General features: G+C 44.3%; 1 protein-coding gene across 1 annotated transcript in view; it reads left to right on the top strand.

Moving 5' to 3' along the window:
- The first annotated feature begins 5,889 nt into the window (after window positions 1-5,889).
- Window positions 5,890-19,092, top strand: part of LOC124722067 (solute carrier family 28 member 3-like) — a 398,190-nt gene continuing 384,987 nt past the window's right edge. The window contains exon 1 of the mRNA XM_047247266.1: window positions 5,890-5,914. The gene's annotated coding sequence lies outside the window, so the exon portion shown is untranslated. The remainder of the gene's footprint in view (window positions 5,915-19,092) is intronic.

Raw genomic sequence — 19,092 nt, forward strand, 5'->3', positions numbered from 1 at the left:
ACAAAGTAAGAGCATATGGACTATCAGACCAATTGTCTGATTAGATTGAAGAGCTCCTAGATAGTAGACCGCAGCATGTCATTCCCGATGGAGAGAAGTCTTCCGAAGTAAGAGTGATTTCAGGTGTGCCGCAGGGGAGTGTCGTAGGACCGTTGCTATTCACAATATATATAAATTACCTTGTGGATAATATCCGAAGTTCACTGAGGCTTTTTGCGGATGATGCTGTAGTATATCGAGAGGTTGTAACAACGGAAAATTGTACTGAAATGCACGAGGATCTGCAACGAATTAACGCATGGTGCAGGGAATGGCAATTGAATCTCAATGTAGACAAGTTTAATGTGCTGCGAATAAATAGAAAGAAAGATCCCTTATCACTTAGCTACAATATAGCTGGTCAGCAACTGGAAGCAGTTAATTCCGTAAATTACCTGGGAGTAGGCATTAGGAGAGATTTAAAATGTAATGACCATATAAAATTAATCGTCGGTAAAACAGATGCCAGACAGATTCATTGGAAGAATCCTTAGGAAATGCAATCTGAAAACAAAGGAAGTAGTTTACAGTACACTTGTTCGCCCTCTGCGTGAATGCTGCTCACCGGTGTGGGATCCGTTCCAGATAGGATTGATAGAAGAGAGAGAGAAGATCCAACGGAGAGCAGCGCGCTTCGTTGCAGGATCATTTAGTAACCACGAAAGCGTTACGGAGATGATAGATAAACTCCAGTGGAAGACTCTGCAAGTGAGACGCTCAGTAGCTCGGTACGGGCTTTTGCTGAAGTTGAGAACATACCTTCAGCGAGGAGTCAAGCAGTATATTGCTCCCTCCTACGTATATCTCGCGAAGAGACCATGAGGATAAAATCAGAGAGATTAGAGCCCACACAGAAGCATACCGACAATCTTTCTTTCCAGGAACAATACGAGACTGGGACAGGAGGGAGAACCGATAGAGGTACTCAAAGTACCCTCCGCCACACACCGTCTGGTGGCTTGTGGAGTATGGAGTATGGATGTAGATGTAGATGTAGATGGTGTATTTCTCTGGATTACACTTTTCTCAAAATTTTGCTAAAGCGATGTACTTGCCCATGTAAATAAATTACATTTAAAGGGGGTGGACAAAACATGGGAATACCGTTAGAAATGCATGCTTCAACACAAACGCAGATGCCAGCTACGGCTGCAGGTGGAGGTGATATATTTCACTACGAACGGCACCTCTACTATGAACTCAATCTGTCAGTCGTGATCACAAAAGTGTTCTGTGTAGTTGTGAGTGCATTATGTCAGAGCTAACAAGTAATTGATTTCTAACGTGGCAAATCGTTGCTGCTGTTATGTTTGGAGTTTCAAGAGGCACCGTGTCGAAGATTTATACCGCGTACAGGGAAAGCAGAGAAACATCATCCGCTAAGTCATAGCGCGGACGAAAGTGTGTGTTGAGCTATCGCGACGGACGGTCATTGAAAGGGGAAGGGGAAATAGACGACAGCTACAAAAGTCACTGCAGATCTGAATGTAGCACTCGTGAATCCTGTCAACATAAAACCAGCACGAAGGGCGCTCCAGCCGCTGGTAAATACAGGGCCGGAAGGCATAAAACCAGGACTGTGGAGCAATGAAAAAAAAAATCCATTTGGTCGGATGAGTTTACGTCCCAAGAATGAAACAAGGTGAGGGTTCGGTGATGGTTTGGGCAGCCATATCGTGCTATTCCTTGGACCCCATGGCTATCCCGCAAGATCTCATTACTGCCAAGGATGACATAACTGTTTTTGCTGATCAAATCTATCCCTTGGTGCAATATTTGTTCCTAGACGGTGACGCTGTATTTCAAGACGACAGGGACGCTGTTCACACAACTTGCATCGTCCAGGGCTGGTTTTGTGAGCACGAGGATGAATTGTCGCATCTTCCCTGGGCACCACAGTCACCACAGATCTCAATATTACTGAGTTCTTGTGGTCTACTTTGGAGAGAAGGGTGCGTTATCGCTATCCATCTCCCGTCATGGTTACCTGAACTTAGCACTATTTTGTAGGAAGAATGATATAAGACTTCCTTGAGCAAGCATACTGACCTGTATTTTTAATCCCGAGACGACTAGAAGCTGTTTTTAATTCCACCGAGTTTCCTACACCATATTAGGCATGGTAATGTGCTGTGTTCTTGATGTTTTCATATTTTTGTCCACCCCATGTGTATAAACATTCGTTTTGGACCTCCTACAGAACACATAAACAACTACCTTCCGATTTAATTTCTGTTCTTTCCAATAATTTTTCATTCGATGAGAATGTTGTTGTTTCCGAGCGTCTTACCACTTTTCTCCAGTATTAAGTTTTGTTTGTTCTGGAAACAGGAATCTAAAACATTCTTTCGATACATATCTCTGTTCAGAATTTCATCTTCTTTAATCTTCAACGCTTTCAGATCGTTTCTTATTTCTTAGAGTCGCTTGCACCAGAGAGTTTATTCCGGTCGATCTGTTCAAAATTTCTCTTCCACATCTCGTTTTCATTTATTCGAATCAGATGGCCGTAAAACGTCATCGTATGTTATCTCATCGTTACATTTAGCTTTTCAGTTTTCTTGTACATATTTTCATTACTCCTGTTTCTGTATTCACCATTGTGTTTTATTGGTCTCAGTGTTTCATTGTTATTATTATTTAAGTCATACACATCTGTGACACATTAAAAGTGCGCGAGGGGACAGGAATAAATTTTACCAGACCCCCTCCATTCCAACCGCCCTGCCCCCGCAACCTTGGATGGAATCCTGATCGGCATCTGCTTGCAACATTCTTGAGAATCCCAGGTTAAAAATCACTGTGTCAGATCAGTGTCCTCGTAATTGCTATTACGACGTTGGTGATGACCTTCCCATAAATAGGACCTTCAAATGAAACAATAATAATTATAATAATAACAAAAATAATAATGCAAACAATGAGAACGAGGAACCTCCTGCACATTCTGTAAGGTTACAGTATTTGTCTGGAACAACTAGCCAAATACGCAGAATCGTACGGAAGAATGGTTTGACGACTACGTTTTTCAGTCAGCACCAAATAAAAACACTTATTCCGACCTACAGCAGATGTGCCTGGCCGCCTCCACACTTCGTGAGTACATGAAGTGACGCGCGACTGTGACTATGTATGTATCGGCGAAAATGGAAAGACAGCATAAAAACACATTGAATACCACCAACAAAATCAGCTGTAGCGGAGCACCAACAATAATGTGGTCAGGATATGTATTTTAAGAACGTAAATAAAGCTAAATATCGAAGAACGAGCACAATTTCAACAGAGATGACGGCTACGGCTCCTGTCTTCCTGGCTACTTGCCGTCACTCAGGTCATCACCCAGCTAGGGCGATCTAGGAACATAAACAGCTACCAGCAAGCAACTAACGCGTCACGAAAACAATAATACACTACTGGCCATTAAAATTGCTACACCAAGAAGAAATGCAGATGATAAATGGGTATTCATTGGACAAATATGTTATACTAGAACTAACATGGGATTACATTTTCACGCAGTTTGGGTGCATAGATCCTGAAAAATCAGTACCCAGAACAATCAACTCTGTCCATAATAACGGCCTTGATACGCCTGGATGCTGAGTCACAAACAGAGCTTGGATGGCGTGTATAGGTACAGCTGCCCATGCAGCTTCAACACGATACCGCAGTTCGTCAAGGGTAGTGACTGGCGTATTGTGACGAGCCAGTTGCTCGGACACCACTGACCAGACGTTTTCAATTGGTGAGAGATCTGGAGAATGTGCTGGTCAGGGCAGCAGTCGAACATTTTCTGTATCCAGAAAGGCCCGTACAGGACTTGCAACATGCGGTCGTGCATTATCCTGCTGAAATGTGGGTTTTCGCAGGGATCGAATGAAGGGTAGAGCCACGGGTCGTAACACATCTGAAATGTAACGTCCACTGTTCAAAGTGCCGTCAATGCGAACAAGAGGTGACCGAGACGTGTAACCAATGACATCCCATACCATCACACCGGGTGATATGCCAGTATGGCGATGACGAATACACGCTTCCAGTGTGCGTTCACCGCGATGTCGCCAAACACAGATGCGACCATCATGATGCTGTAAACAGAACCTGGAATCATCCGAAAAAATGACGTTTTGCCGTTCGTGCACCCAGGTTCGTCGCCGGCCGGAGTGGCCGTGCGGTTAAAGGCGCTGCAGTCTGGAACCGCAAGACCGCTACGGTCGCAGGTTCGAATCCTGCCTCGGGCATGGATGTTTGTGATGTCCTTAGGTTAGTTAGGTTTAACTAGTTCTAAGTTCTAGGGGACTAATGACCTCAGCAGTTGAGTCCCATAGTGCTCAGAGCCATTTGAGCCAGCCAGGTTCGTCGTTGAGTACACAATCGCAAGCGCTCCTGTGTGTGATGCAGCGTCAAGGGTAACCGCAGCCATGGTCTCCGAGCTGATAGTCCATGTTGCTGCAAACGTCGTCGAACTGTTCGTGCAGATGGTTGTTGTCTTGTAAACGTCCCCATCTGTTGACTCAGGGATCGAGACGTGGCTGCACGATCCGTCACAGCCATGCGGATAAGATGCCTGTCATCTCGACTGCTAGTGATACCAGGCCGTTGGTATTCAGCACGGCGTTCCGTATTACCCTTCTGAAACCACCGATTCCGTATTCTGCTAACAGTCATTGGATCTCGACCAACGCGAGCAGCAATGTCGCGATGCGATAAACCGCAATCGCGATAGGCTACAATCCGACCTTTATCAAAGTCGGAAACGTGATGGTACCCATTTCTCCTCCTTACACGAGGCATCACAACAACGTTTCACCAGGCAACGCCGGTAGACTGCTGTTTGTGTATAAGAAATCGGTTGGAAACGTTCCTCATGTCAGCACGTTGTAGGTGTCGCCACCGGCGCCAGCCTTGTGTGAACGCTCTGAAAAGCCAATCATTTGTTTATCACAGCATCTTCTTCCTGTTGGTGAAATTTCGCATCTGTAGCACGTCATCTTCGTGGTGTAGCAATTTTAATGGCCAGTAGTGTACTTTCATGAAACTTCCTGGCAGATTAAAACTGTGGGCCGGATCGGGACTCGAGCTCGGGACCTTTGCCTTTCGCGGTTAAGTGCTCTACCATCTTGTTTTTCTTTTATTTTGTTCGTTAAAGTTCCTTGTATTGGTCGTGGCGGACGTCACATGACATCCGTTGAAGTTCGTTGTTGATCTCGCCCCTCAGTAGTTTTATTACAGAGACCAGCCAGCTCTCTGACCGAATAGTCTGTGCTACCAAGCCGGCATTATCTGAGCTCTCCAAGCACGACTCACGACCCGTCCTCACAGCTTCAATTCTGCCAGTTCGAGTCTCGGTCCGCCTCACAGTTTTAATCTGCCAGGAACTTTCATATCAGCGTACATTCCGCTGCAGAGTGAAAATCTCATTCTGAATAATACTTTCGATTCTCCCTTTCTTTCAGTACCTGCTTTCAGTATGTTCCCAATGACAACGGTCCAGCAACAGCAGCCGAAAGGTTTTTCATCCAATAGTTCCGAAAAAGCGCGGGAAAATAGCCTTTTGAAGTGAACGCGAAAATGTTCAGCCTTACAGGGCACCAGAGAAATCCTGAAGAAGATCCCAGGAGAGAGGTCGAAACATCGACCAGTAAAGAAGTTTGAAAAGGAACGTGAGGTGGCCTGACGACCAAGAAGATTTTGTCATGAGTGCCAGAGTAATGGCCTGGCCGTAACTTTCAGTGCGGCGCTGCGCCTTGTAGCTTCGCTCCCGCCACTGGAACAGCGAACAGCGTCTCGCAAGCGCAGCGCAGTAATAGCGGCTGCAGGTGGGAGGTGGAGGTCAGTGCGAGCGCGACAGCGTCACGCGCGCCGCCTGCAGGTACGTAAGCTGGCTTTCATTCCGCCCGCAGTCAGTTAGCGGCTGGCCGCCTGTTGCTCTGCTAGTTGCATGCGCCTGTTCCACTCTGCCTCCCGCTCCTGTGACCCAATCGTAGAAGGGTATTGTTGTTCTGGAGGGGGGCAGCGACTCCAGCGCCAGCTGCCTTCTCTGCTTGCTGCAGACAAGTCACTGTCGTCGAGTGGTATTTTCGTTTGCTGTGGGAAGCGCCAGTGAGCGGATCGCGGCGACGTCTTTCGCAATTCGCTAGTGAAGTTTTATTTATTATCCATTTTCTCTATACAGCAAATCAAGTATCACATCTAATATACAATGTTGTAGTCAGATTGTCTGCTTTCATCCTCTACTATTCTCTTGAAAATGATAAGACAGAAACATCATCAGAACAACAGACAAGAGTGGTAGTAGGTGTACTAGTAGTGTTAGTAGCAGAGGCTTTTTATCCGTGTAGCACACGTAGCTCTTGCTATGGAATCCGCACCTGTATTTTTACGGGGGAAAATAAATGGTTAATAATTTTGAACTGAAAATAGAAATACTGTTTAGAATTTTGTGCATGCACATGCGGAGCATGGGAAATAATAACTCATTGACATAAAACTGTGTGCGTTTTCCAATGTTTAAAGAACACCTTGGTCGTATTATTTTAAATGACTTCATATTCACCGTCGACTGTTCTACTTATTTACAATATCCACTATTGCAATTTCGACGATAGGCCATTGTCAGGTCGTTACAGGTTCTGAAAACACAGCAGAAGTAACATTATAAAATGATTAATTTTGACTACTGCTTTGATTACAGTACCTGTAACCTATAACTTAAGGTCGAAGTTGTAGTAATGGATATTGTAAATAAATAGTACAGTCGATGGCGAATATGAAGTCATTTAAAAATTCTACGGGACTGTGTTCCCACAACAAATACAATTTTTGTTGTAATTCTACTTTGTTAACCTACAATTTACGCATTACAAATTGGTACAATAGTTTTATTTGCATATTACGATCTTGCGTCACAACGTTGTCAACAGAGCTCGCCTAAAAATCATCTGAAAAATGGCAGTAGGAAAGTTCTAAGTACCATTTTTCCACAAAATTCGTTTTTAGTGCTACTTCGTTGCTTGCCCCTAGACTTGATCCAGGTGCCAAATCATAGAGAAACTATTTCAAACATGCCTTAGTAGATAGCGCAAGGTCTTTGTGCCAAGCTGAACTTTTTCCTCGAGTTCTAAAATTTAAAAGGTATGAGAAATGGTATTTGTTGACTACAGTTCTACTAGTTAAAAACATAATGCCGCATTTCTGTGCCTGTGTTATCACAAATAAAACGTAGTGTATCAGTATTAATGGCGGTTAGAACAAAAACTTTGTGTTTGTTTTTTGTCGAAAACTTAACATGTTTCTGGCCGTGGTATGTACAAAATACAAGCTAATTCTTGCAAAGAAGAAAAAAGCAACCAGCCACTGTTAATAGTGCTATTTATTTGCACAAATAACGCTGTGACTAGTTTTGAACCGACATGTCCACCTTCAGGCGGCTGTTCAAGTTTATATGACATTTGTTCTTGTTTCCATTAGTTATTGGAAAAAACAGCCAACAACTAACGTTAACAACATAAATAATATTTGTAACAGTGGCTGTTTTCTATTCTCTTCTTTGCAAGAATCAACTTGTAAGAAGTTTCTTATTGGCATTTAGAAGCAGTCAGTTTCCTGATACTACACTGAGAACGTTCATAATCAAGTATTTGTTTGCTAATTTGTCTCATTTTTTTGTGTTGATGCTGCGAGCAGCATAATTCTGTGGTATCAAAATACCTTCTCATTGTTTAGGATACAAAACCAGTTATGTACACACAGAGATACATTGTTTTTTCATTCTACTGACAAATGTCAGACTTGCCACTTGGGATGTTTTCCATTTCCATTCTTCATTTGTCTATATACTGCCACACCAAACGACGTAGGCCGCTAAGCGAGGCAGTCAGATTATTAGAATTCGTCTCAGTTAAGGTTATTTATAATCTAGTGCACTAAGTGATGCTTTTTCTGTCCTGTTTTGCGTTCCGTTACTAATTCTGAGTTCAGTCAGTGAACGTTTATAGCAAGTTTGTCTATCTCGTTTCAACGCATTTCTGTCAAGTTTACTTTCGTACTTTAAGTCACTCAGATATGCCCGTGTGCTCATTCTCTCTCGCCGCATGTCGCAGCGCTACGTTACCTGCTTGCATGACTAAGCACAACGGAGATCAGACTGTCGTAAATGGTGGTTCCCATAATAGGGCGTTCCATTCCTCCACCAGCTCTGTTAAAAACTGCTGGATGGGTGCTGGTGCATGTGGAAGTGCTGGAATACGTTTCTCCAAAGCATCCCATACGTGCGCGATGGGATTTATGTCCTGGCCACAGGTAGGTCAGTCCAGTCACCGAATATTCTCTCGTTCCAGGATCTCCTCCACCTGCGCCATTAGATAGGGTCGCCCATTGTCATCCATAAAAATGAAGCGAGGACTGAAGACACCCTTAAAAGATGCACTTGGGGAAGGAGTATAGAGTCACAATAACGTTGACTGATGCGTGCGTACCGTGTTCAAAGATTTGGACATCAGTACGTCTATCCAACATTATGCCTCCCCACACCATAGCACCTAGACAACACAAACGATCATGCTCGACAATGTTACTGGGTGCATTACGTGTTTCCGCCTCTCAAGATATGATGGAATGTAATCTGCCCAAGAACATGATAGCGGAACAAACACTGTTAGCAGTTGCTTCTGTAGAATATCTGGGAGTACGCATACGGAACGATTTGAAGTGGAATGATCATATAAAATTAATTATCGGTAAGGTGGGTGCCAGGTTGAGATTCATTGGGAGAGTCGTTAGAAAATGTAGTCCATCAACAAAGGAGGTGGCTTACAAAACACTCGTTCGACGTATACTTGAGTATTGCTCATCAGTGTGGGATCCGTACCAGGTCGGGTTGACGGAGGAGATAGAGAAGATCCAAAGAAGAGCGGCGCGTTTCGTCACAGGGTTATTTGGTAACCGTGATAGCGTTACGGAGATGTTTAGCAAACTCAAGTGGCAGACTCTGCAAGAGAGGTGCTCTGCATCGCGATGTAGCTTGCTGTCCAGGTTTCGAAGGGTGCGTTTCTGGATGAGGTATCGAATATAATGCTTCCCCCTACTTATACCTTCCGAGGAGTTCACGAAGGTGAAATTACAGAGATTCGAGCGCGCACGGAGGCTTCCCGGCAGTCATTCTTCCCGCGAACCATACGCGACTGGAAGAGGAAAGGGAGGTAATGACAGTGGCACGTAGGATGCCCTCCACCACACACCGTTGGGTGGCTTGCGGAGTATGAATGTAGATGTAGATGATCGTTTTGGTAGTCCGTGTATTGCCTTTGTGCGCTGCACATGGTTAGGAACGCGTGGATTCTGGCCGTGGGCTCGAGTGTAGAAAATCTATATACACGATTGAGATACCGTCCGACGCCACAGCATCATGAAGAACAGAGTGAACGAACGTTTCACTACAGTACGCTATGCAGAGATAAATGCGTATCCAGTTAATCACAACAAGTCTACAACCATTATAAGATACAGCAGTAACGTGAAAATCATACCAAACATACGGAAGCAATTTAAGTTGTTCGTAAACGTAATTCCTAGATATTTAGCTGAACTTATGGACTTTATATTTGACTGATTTATCGTGTAACCAAAGTTTAACGGATTCCTTTATCAATAGCACTCAGCACTTCATGCGAGTAAAGAGCTAGTTGTGTTTCATAAGAACGATGTTTTCTAAATCCGTGTTGACTGTACGTCAATAGACAGATTTCTTTCAGGTAATTCATAATGTTCGAACACCACATATACACTATGTGATCAAAATTATCCGGACACCTGGCTAAAAATTACTTACAAATTCGTGGTGCCCTCCATCGGTAATGCTGGAATTCAGTATCATGTTGGCCCACCCTCAGCCTTGATGACAGCTTCCACTCTCTAAAGCATACGTTCAATCACGTGGTGGAAGGTTTCTTGGGGAATGGCGGCACATTAATCAAGGAGTGCTGCACTGAGGAGAGGTATCGATGTCGGTCGGTGAGGCCTGGCACTAAGTCGGCGTTCCAAAACATCCCAAAGGTGTTATATGGGATTCAGGTCAGGATTCTGTTCAGGCCAGTCCATTACAGGGATGTTATTGTCGTGTAACCACTCCGCCATAGGCCGTGCATTATGAAGAGGTGCTCGATCGTGTTGAAAGATGCAATCGCTATCCCCGAATTGCTCTTCAACAGTGGGAAACAAGAGGGTGAATAAAACATGAATGTAGACCTGTGCTGTGATAGTGCCACGCAAAACAACATGGGGTGCAACCCCCTCCATGAAAAAAAACGACCACACCATAACACCACCGCCTCCGAATTTTACTGTTGGCACTACGCCCGCTGGCAAATGACATTCACCGTGCATTAGCCATACCCACACCCTGCTATAGGATCGCCACGTTGTGTACCGTGATTCGTCACTCCACACAACGTTTTTCCACTGTTCTATCGTCCAATGTTTACTCCCCTTACGTAAAGCAAGGCATCTGTTTGGCATTTACCGGCGTGATGTGTGGCTTATGAGCAGCCGCCCGACCATGAAATCCAAGTTTCCTCATCTCCCGCCAAACTGTTATAGTACTTGCAATGGATCCTGGTGCAGTTTGGAATTCCTGTATGATGGTCTGGATAGGTGTCTGCCTATTACACATTACGACCCTTTTCAACTGGCGGCGGTCTCTGTCAGTCAACAGACGAGGTCGGGTCGTACGCTTTTGTGCTGTACGTGTCCCTTCACGTTTCCACTTCACTATCACATCGCAAACAATGGACCCAGGGATGTTTAGGAATATGGAAATCTCGCGTACAGACTAATGACACAAGTGACACTCACTAACCTGACTATGTTCGAAGTCCGTGAATTCCGCGGAGCGCCCCATTCTGCTCTCTCACGATGTCTAATGACTAATGAGGTCGCTGATATGGAGTAACTGGCAGTAGGTGGCAGCAAAATGCACCTAATATGAAAAACGTATGTTTTTGGGGGTGCCCGGATACTTTTGACCACATAGTGTGTTCAAAAATCGTGCTGCATAACGACGTTAATAATACGGGCCTGTAGCCGGCCGGAGTGGCTGTGCGGTTCTAGGAGCTACAGTCTGGAGCCGCGTGACCGCTACGGTCGCAGGTTCGAATCCTGCCTCGGGCATGGATGTGTGTGATGTCCTTAGGTTAGTTAGGTTTAAGTAGTTCTAAGTTCTAGGGGACTGATGACCACAGCAGTTAAGTCCCATAGTGCTCAGAGGCATTTGAACCATTTTTTGAATATGGGCCTGTAATTTATGGTGTAGGAAACCCGTTGGCATTCGAAACACCTCCCAGTCGTCTCGAAATAGATAAATATAAGTCCTGTATGGTTTCGAAGGGAATCTTATACTATTATCCCTGCAAAACAGTGGGAAGTTCAGGTATCGACGATGAAGATGGATATCGATCACGCACTCTTCTCTTCATAGTAGATCACAAATGCTCGATAATAGTGACATCTGGTGACTGTGTTGGCCAGGGGAGATGTGACAATTCATCCTCGTTCTCACAAAACCAGTCCTGTACTATGTGAACTGTGTGTACAGCGCCCCTGTCGTATTAGAACACAGAATCCCCATCGGGGAGCAAATGTTGTACCATGGGAGGGACCTGATCAGCTAAGCTGGTGAAATTGTCCTTGGCAGTAATGCGGCCTTACAGAGGTAACTTGGGGCCCATCGAATACCACAATATGGCTGCCGAAATCATCACCGAACCCCCTCCCTGTTTCAATCTTGCGACGTAAACCCGCCCAGAAGTTGGAAACAGTGTGAAAGAAGACTCATCCGATCAAATGACTTTCTTCTATTGCTCCACAATCCAAGTTTTATGGCTTGGCCGCCACATTTTCCTGTTACAGCCATTTGAATCATTGATGAGTTGCTTTGCAATTCCAGCTCGTCCTGCAATTCCTGACTTATGGCACTCTTTTAGTGTTGCTTTGGTGATGAGAGGGCTCGTTTGTGAGACATTGATACCTGCAGAGGCTTTAGCTGCTGCTGTCCTGTTTTTGTCACAATCTTCTTCTATGACCGTCCGTCACGATCACTCGGCATATACTTTTGTCCACGTTGTGACTTGGCGGGTGGTATAGGTTTTCACTGTATTCAGTATAAATCTTCGATTCGGTGCCTCCTGATTAACCAGACACTTCGACTCCCTTTGTTGCGGGAGCACTCACCATACAAGCACCAACAATTTGCCCAAGTTCGAATTCACTTAGCTCCAACATAACGCACTCATATCGTCTCAGAACATTCGCGTGTTTCCATATTTCATCATATCCCTGTAAATGGTACTTTATTATCTAACATTTCCATTAGTTTAGATTAGCGTGTTCCTATGCTAGGATTTGCTTCCCTGCGAGAGCTATATTGCTCATCATGTCTACACTGTCTCCAGTCTGCCGCGAGTCGTTATGCGTGGCATAGTGAATCGCATGCATGACCATGTGTTTAGTATATTGTAGAACATGAGTCCACAACTGCTTATTTAGTCAACCATTCCTTACTGTACTCTAACGCAGGCTATCGTCGCCTGTGTGCCAGCTAGTAAATAAATAAATAGACGCTACTGTTACTATTTCTGATCGCTTGCAAATAAGACACATGGGGGTGCCAAAAGTCGTTCCTAGTGAATCTTTGGACAGTAGCTTTCGTCAAAAAGTTTGATTTCACAGCAGAGTTGTTGCTAAGACTGAGACTTCATTATCCAGACATCAAACTGTTTATGTACAAAATTTTCTGGTTAACTAATAGCAACAAACCGGTATGATCAATTACCAACCTTTCGGCAATATCCACTGTCTTAGTTAGAAAATCAATTGACTGGCAAAGATATGACAGAAATTCATAGATGTAAATTATATAATGGTGACCCCTACCATCGGAGAATACATGGGTGTCAATGATGACATTCCGCTTGTAGTGTGATTGTGATGTGAAGTATGATTCGTACTTACAGGTGCCCGCTTCCTCGCACTAATGAGTACATAGCGTTCCGTGGCAGCTTTTTCCCAAAATGTTCAGTAACATGTTTAATAATTCAGTCTACATATATATATATATATATATATATATATATATATATATATATATATATATACTGGGTGTTTCAAAAATGACCGGTATATTTGAAACGGCAATAAAAACTAAACGAGCAGCGATAGCAATACACCGTTTGTTGCAATATGCTTGGGACAAGAGTACATTTTCAGGCAGACAAACTTTCGAAATTACAGTAGTTACAATTTTCAACAACAGATGGCGCTGCGGTCTGGGAAACTCTATAGTACGATATTTTCCACATATCCACCATGCGTAGCAATAATATGGCGTAGTCTCTGAATGAAATTACCCGAAACCTTTGACAACGTGTCTGGCGGAATGGCTTCACATGCAGATGAGATGTACTGCTTCAGCTGTTCAATTGTTTCTGGATTCTGGCGGTACACCTGGTCCTTCAAGTGTCCCCACAGAAAGAAGTCACAGGGGTTCATGTCTGGCGAATAGGGAGGCCAATCCACGCCGCCTCCTGTATGTTTCGGATAGCCCAAAGCAATCACACGACCATCGAATTATTCATTCAGGAAATTAAAGACGTCGGCCGTGCGATGTGGCCGGGCACCATCTTGCATAAACCACGAGGTGTTCGCAGTGTCGTCTAAGGCAGTTTGTACCGCCACAAATTCACGAAGAATGTCCAGATAGCGTGATGCAGTAGTCGTTTCGGATCTGAAAAATGGGCCAATGATTCCTTTGGAAGAAATGGCGGCCCAGACCAGTACTTTTTGAGGATGCAGGGACGATGGGACTGCAACATGGGGCTTTTCGGTTCCCCATATGCGCCAGTTCTGTTTATTGACGAAGCCGTCCAGGTAAAAATAAGCTTCGTCAGTAAACCAAATGCTGCGCACATGCATATCGCCGTCATCAATCCTGTGCACTATATCGTTAGCGAATGTCTATCGTGCAGCAATGGTAGCGGCGCTGAGGGGTTGCCGCGTTTGAATTTTGTATGGATAGAGGTGTAAACTCTGGCGCATGAGACGATACGTGGACGTTGGCGTCATTTGGACCGCAGCTGCAACACGGCGAACGGAAACCCGAGGCCGCTGTTGGATCACCTGCTGCACTAGCTGCGTGTTGCCCTCTGTGGTTGCCGTACGCGGTCGCCCTACCTTTCCAGCACGTTCATCCGTCACGTTCCCAGTCCGCTGAAATTTTTCAAACAGATCCTTTACTGTATCGCTTTTCGGTCCTTTGGTTACATTAAACCTCCGTTGAAAACTTCGTCTTGTTGCAACAACACTGTGTTCTAGGCGGTGGAATTCCAACACCAGAAAAATCCTCTGTTCTAAGGAATAAACCATGTTGTCTACAGCACACTTGCACGTTGTGAACAGCACACGCTTACAGCAGAAAGACGACGTACAGAATGGCGCACCCACAGACTGCGTTGTCTTCTATATCTTTCACATCACTTGCAGCGCCATCTGTTGTTGAAAATTGTAACTACTGTAATTTCGAAAGTTTGTCCGCCTGAAAATGTACTGTTGTCCCAAGCATATTGCAACAAACGGTGTATTTCTATCGCTGCTCGTTTAGTTTTTATTGCCGTTTCAAATATACCGGTCATTTTTGAAACACCCTGTATATATATATATATATCACATTCTTGTAATGTGCTGCAACCTGGGGCTTTTAGCTGGCTGGCAAAAGGCGATAGTCACATGGTGAACTGTACGGGTCATAAAAATGTGTCTACTTAAAGCCAAGTCGTGGTCAGGTAAACATTGAGAAGTGTGCTCTACTGTCGAACACAGCAGAAGAAACAGACGAAGGTGGCCCAGCCTGTTACAAAGTTTCATTGTACACTAAGGAAATGGAATGCCTTTTAGCAAAGATAAGACCTGATGAAGAGGAGAAGACAGTGACACCGGTAGTGTATGATACATGAGCCTGAAGGAGGCCAGCTGAAATTTTTGTTCAAAATTTAGTAAAGAGATCTTGATTGCCTCACAGCAGTTATTTTGGTAGAAGGAAAGAGAACTCATGCATGTGTACATGCACAGTTTTTCAATGGACATAAATAGAAACCTGTCAAAAGATGGGACAGACTTTCAGCATTCATTTGTTAACCATGCCAGAATCTGTAAGAATCGGAAATTTTGTAGCATGCTTATTAAATTATCATTGGTCGGAACTCACCAGGTCTGTTGCAGCTGACCAGTGAGATTCCGGTGCTGGCAGAAGCAGCTAAGTATTTTAGAGGAGAGTGAGAGAGCACTTGCTCTTAGGCCACCACAACGAACACTTCTCCTTAGGGTGTCATAGGGAAGACTTCTCCACGGGGCTTGAGGCACCTCCACACTCGTGCATTACTAGAGTGGTAAGCATGGGCCAGATTTGCGTTCATCAAGTCGTTTATCTTGGTTCAAACTTTCATTCTGCTGATTTGATTTTCACAACTGACTAGTTGAACCCACGATGCACTTAGTCGAGAGTATTAGTGGCTGTTTATGCTTTTCCGGGATTTTTCGGTAGTTCATTAACTTATTCAGTGACCGTTGGTCATATTCGTGAACACTGTTTTGATATCGTTTCTATCACGTATCCATCCCCCTGTGCCAACGCTATTGTACATGCTTTCAATCCCTTGTTCTCTCAATAATTAATTACGTTCTTGATTCAGTAGATAAAACATTTTTGGTGTCTTCTAACAATGAACCAGACTGTTATAGTGATCCATAGTTTCTTTTTATAGTTTGTTGGGTTGCATTATCAGTATGTCTATGTGAGATGTGGAAACTATATTTCATGCTTACCTGAGCCATCCATAATAATTTAATAAGACAAACGGTTTTCCGTTGTGTAACTACGATTTCTTTTTAATTTGCGTGGTCTTTTGGGAAGCTGTCTATCACTGTGGGCCACTGGGGATAGTTTCTGCAGCATCTCAACAATGTGCCAAATGCTCAAATGACACCTCACAATAGGCCATATATCTATTGAAGTTGTTGATACATGTTTCAACTTCAGTGGCTTCCGGAATATGTGCTATATATTGCTAAAGACTTTGTGGTTATATGGACCGGGTGTTCAGCCAGCTCATCGATAATCACTGCGGAGGTGTGGCATATTCTTTTAGTTTTCTGATAAATATAAAAGAAACACAGAATTAGGCTAATGGAAAATGAACGTATGTAAAGCCTTGGCGTAAAAACACTTTAATGTATGTGTGAGTCGTTAACAGAGAGCAGTATAATCAAAGACACAATGTATTGTTTTCTGAATGGAGGGGGTACCATTTACTCAGCCTCATCAGCTAACTTGATTATTACTATAGTATCCGGCTCTGCCAAGTGCGTCAGATGCGAAGAAGGACCACTCAAAATCGTGAGTGGAACCAAAAAACCTTAAAACGTTGTTCATCAAAAATTTGTTTATAACCTACTGATAGGAGGCCTACGCCAAAAAAAACTGTTATATAGAAACATGTTTAAAACAGTATTGTCATTCATATAATATATAAATACATGGTCCAGTTACATTAATGTTACTACCTGTCAAAAGCATGAATAACCATCTTTTGCATCACGGACGTGCAGGAAGAGAGTCGTTGAGGTTCTGGAAGTTACCGACAGGGATATGCAGACAAGCCAACTCCAGTTCCGTGACCAGTTGCGCTATGTTTCACTGCTGAGGATCCACGACGCGAACAGCCAGATTGAGGTGATCCTACAGATTCTCGATTTGGTTTAAATCCAGGATGAAGGGATGAGGGGGGCTGGCGGACAGTGGAGTACGGTAAAGTAATCCTGAAGCTGTTGAAACCACGCACTTACACTGTGAGCTGTGTGGCGTGTTGCATTGTCCTGCTGGTAGATGCCGTGGTGCTGAGGAAAAATAAACTGCATGGAGGGGTGGACATGGTCCCCAAGGATAGATGCATACTTGTGGTGTTGACCCATTGTGCCTTCCAGAACGACGAGATCACCATGGAATGCCACGAAAACATTCCCCAGACAATAATGCTCCCTCCTCTGCCTTGGACGCGTCCGAGAATTGTTGCAGGGCCGTACATGCCGAAGGCCATCTGTCTGATGGAGCATTAAACGCAATTCATCTGAAAAGGCCACCTGCCGACACTCAGTGGACGTCGAGTTGCGGTATCGGTGTGCAAATTCCAGCCTTCTTCGCCTATGAACAGCAGTCAGAATGGGTACATGAACCAAGCGCCTGCTGCGGAGGCCCATACACAACATCCGCTGAACGGTCATTGAGGAGACACTGTTGTTAGCCCACTGATTCATGCGGAGGCCCATACACAACAACATTCGCTGAACGGTCGTTGAGGAGACACTGTTGTTAGCCCACTGATTCATCTAGACGGTCAGTTGCTCAACAGTTGCACGTTTATTTTCCCGTACACATCTCTGCGGCCGTCGTTCACATCTGTCATCTATGGCCCGTGGTGCACCACAGTTGTATCGACGCCGTTTTGGATAATGCGATTTTGCCATGTTCGGTTTACTTTAACCACGCGGCAAGCGAACAGTTTACAAATTGAGCCATTACGGAAATGCTTCCACTATTGGTGTGAAAGCCAATGAGCATGCCCCTTTGGAGGTCAGATACATCACTCCGCTTCCACATTACAACGACTGCATTGTTATCCGCATTCCCAGTCTCACTTTATATGTCCTCCACTGCTAGTGCTGCCACCTGCCGTCTGTGAGTGGTTATTGCTCGTTAAACTCGAGCACAGGAAGTGGTCACATTAATGTGACTGGACCATACCTAGTAAGAAGCAAAAACAAACAAACAGCTTTTATTTTGTAATGGAGGTGGACCTCACAATCTAAGAAGATATTAAGGAATTTTACTTCACTTGCTGAAAGATTTTGGTAGCAAAGATGTTGATTGTTGGGGTGCAAATGTGTTTCCATTGTGAGTATCTCTCTGGTCCTGTTCAGTCGACGATTTACTATGTAACAAATTCAAATGGTACTATGATGACTTGGCAGTAAGTTAGAAACCGATAACGATACGATCGGAAAGGCCTGAGACCTGCCTCTGTAGCAGAGTGCTCGCAGTCTGCCTTCGGCGGGGCAACAACTCGGAGGTTCTGTTTACATCTCTGCCGCGTAAGCGGTTGAGCGGTGTTGTGATTTACAGTCGTTTCCGTGCAGCTTACTTCCTTCGATGCACCGCGACACACTCAAAACAAAAGTCGACGTAGAAATTCAGTTTTGCTATCGAGTATGCGCGGCCGAAAGCATTGCAAACTGAACAGTTTTTACGAGATGACGTTCACATTGATTTCGCGAACTAATGGGGATTCACCTGTCCATTTTGAGCAGCGTGTTCTATGTGAAACTGGTGCACGACGCGGCTTGTTAACGGATTCTGAAAGGGACCAGCGACCTTTCATTCAGACATTCAAATGGACACATTGGCCCTGTGAAACTAGAGCATACAGGTCTAGACCACAGGACAGTGTTCAAGTTACCGTTTGAGGTGTCAACAGAGATAGTGACTGCAGGGTTGAGAACATGTTGTTGTTGTGGTCTTCAGTCCTGAGACTGGTTTGATGCAGCTCTCCATGCTACTCTATCCTGAGCAAGCTTCTTCATCTCCCAGTACCTACTGCAACCTACATCCTTCTGAATCTGCTTAGTGTATTCATCTCTTGGTCTCCCCCTATGATTTTTACCCTCCACACTGCCCTCCAATACTAAATTGGTGATCCCTTGATGCCTCAGAACATGTCCTACCAACCGATCCCTTCTTCTGGTCAAGTTGTGCCACAAACTTCTCTTCTCCCCAATCCTATTCGATGTTAACAAATTTCTCTTCTTCAGAAACGCTTTCCTTGCCATTGCCAGTCTACATTTTATATCCTCTCTACTTCGTCCATTATCAGTTATTTTGCTTCCCAAATAGCAAAACTCCTTTACTACTTTAAGTGTCTCATTTCCTAATCTAATACCCTCAGCATCACC

The sequence above is a fragment of the Schistocerca piceifrons genome, chromosome X (genome assembly GCF_021461385.2).
Source record: "Schistocerca piceifrons isolate TAMUIC-IGC-003096 chromosome X, iqSchPice1.1, whole genome shotgun sequence".
Taxonomy (NCBI): Eukaryota; Metazoa; Arthropoda; class Insecta; order Orthoptera; family Acrididae; genus Schistocerca; species Schistocerca piceifrons.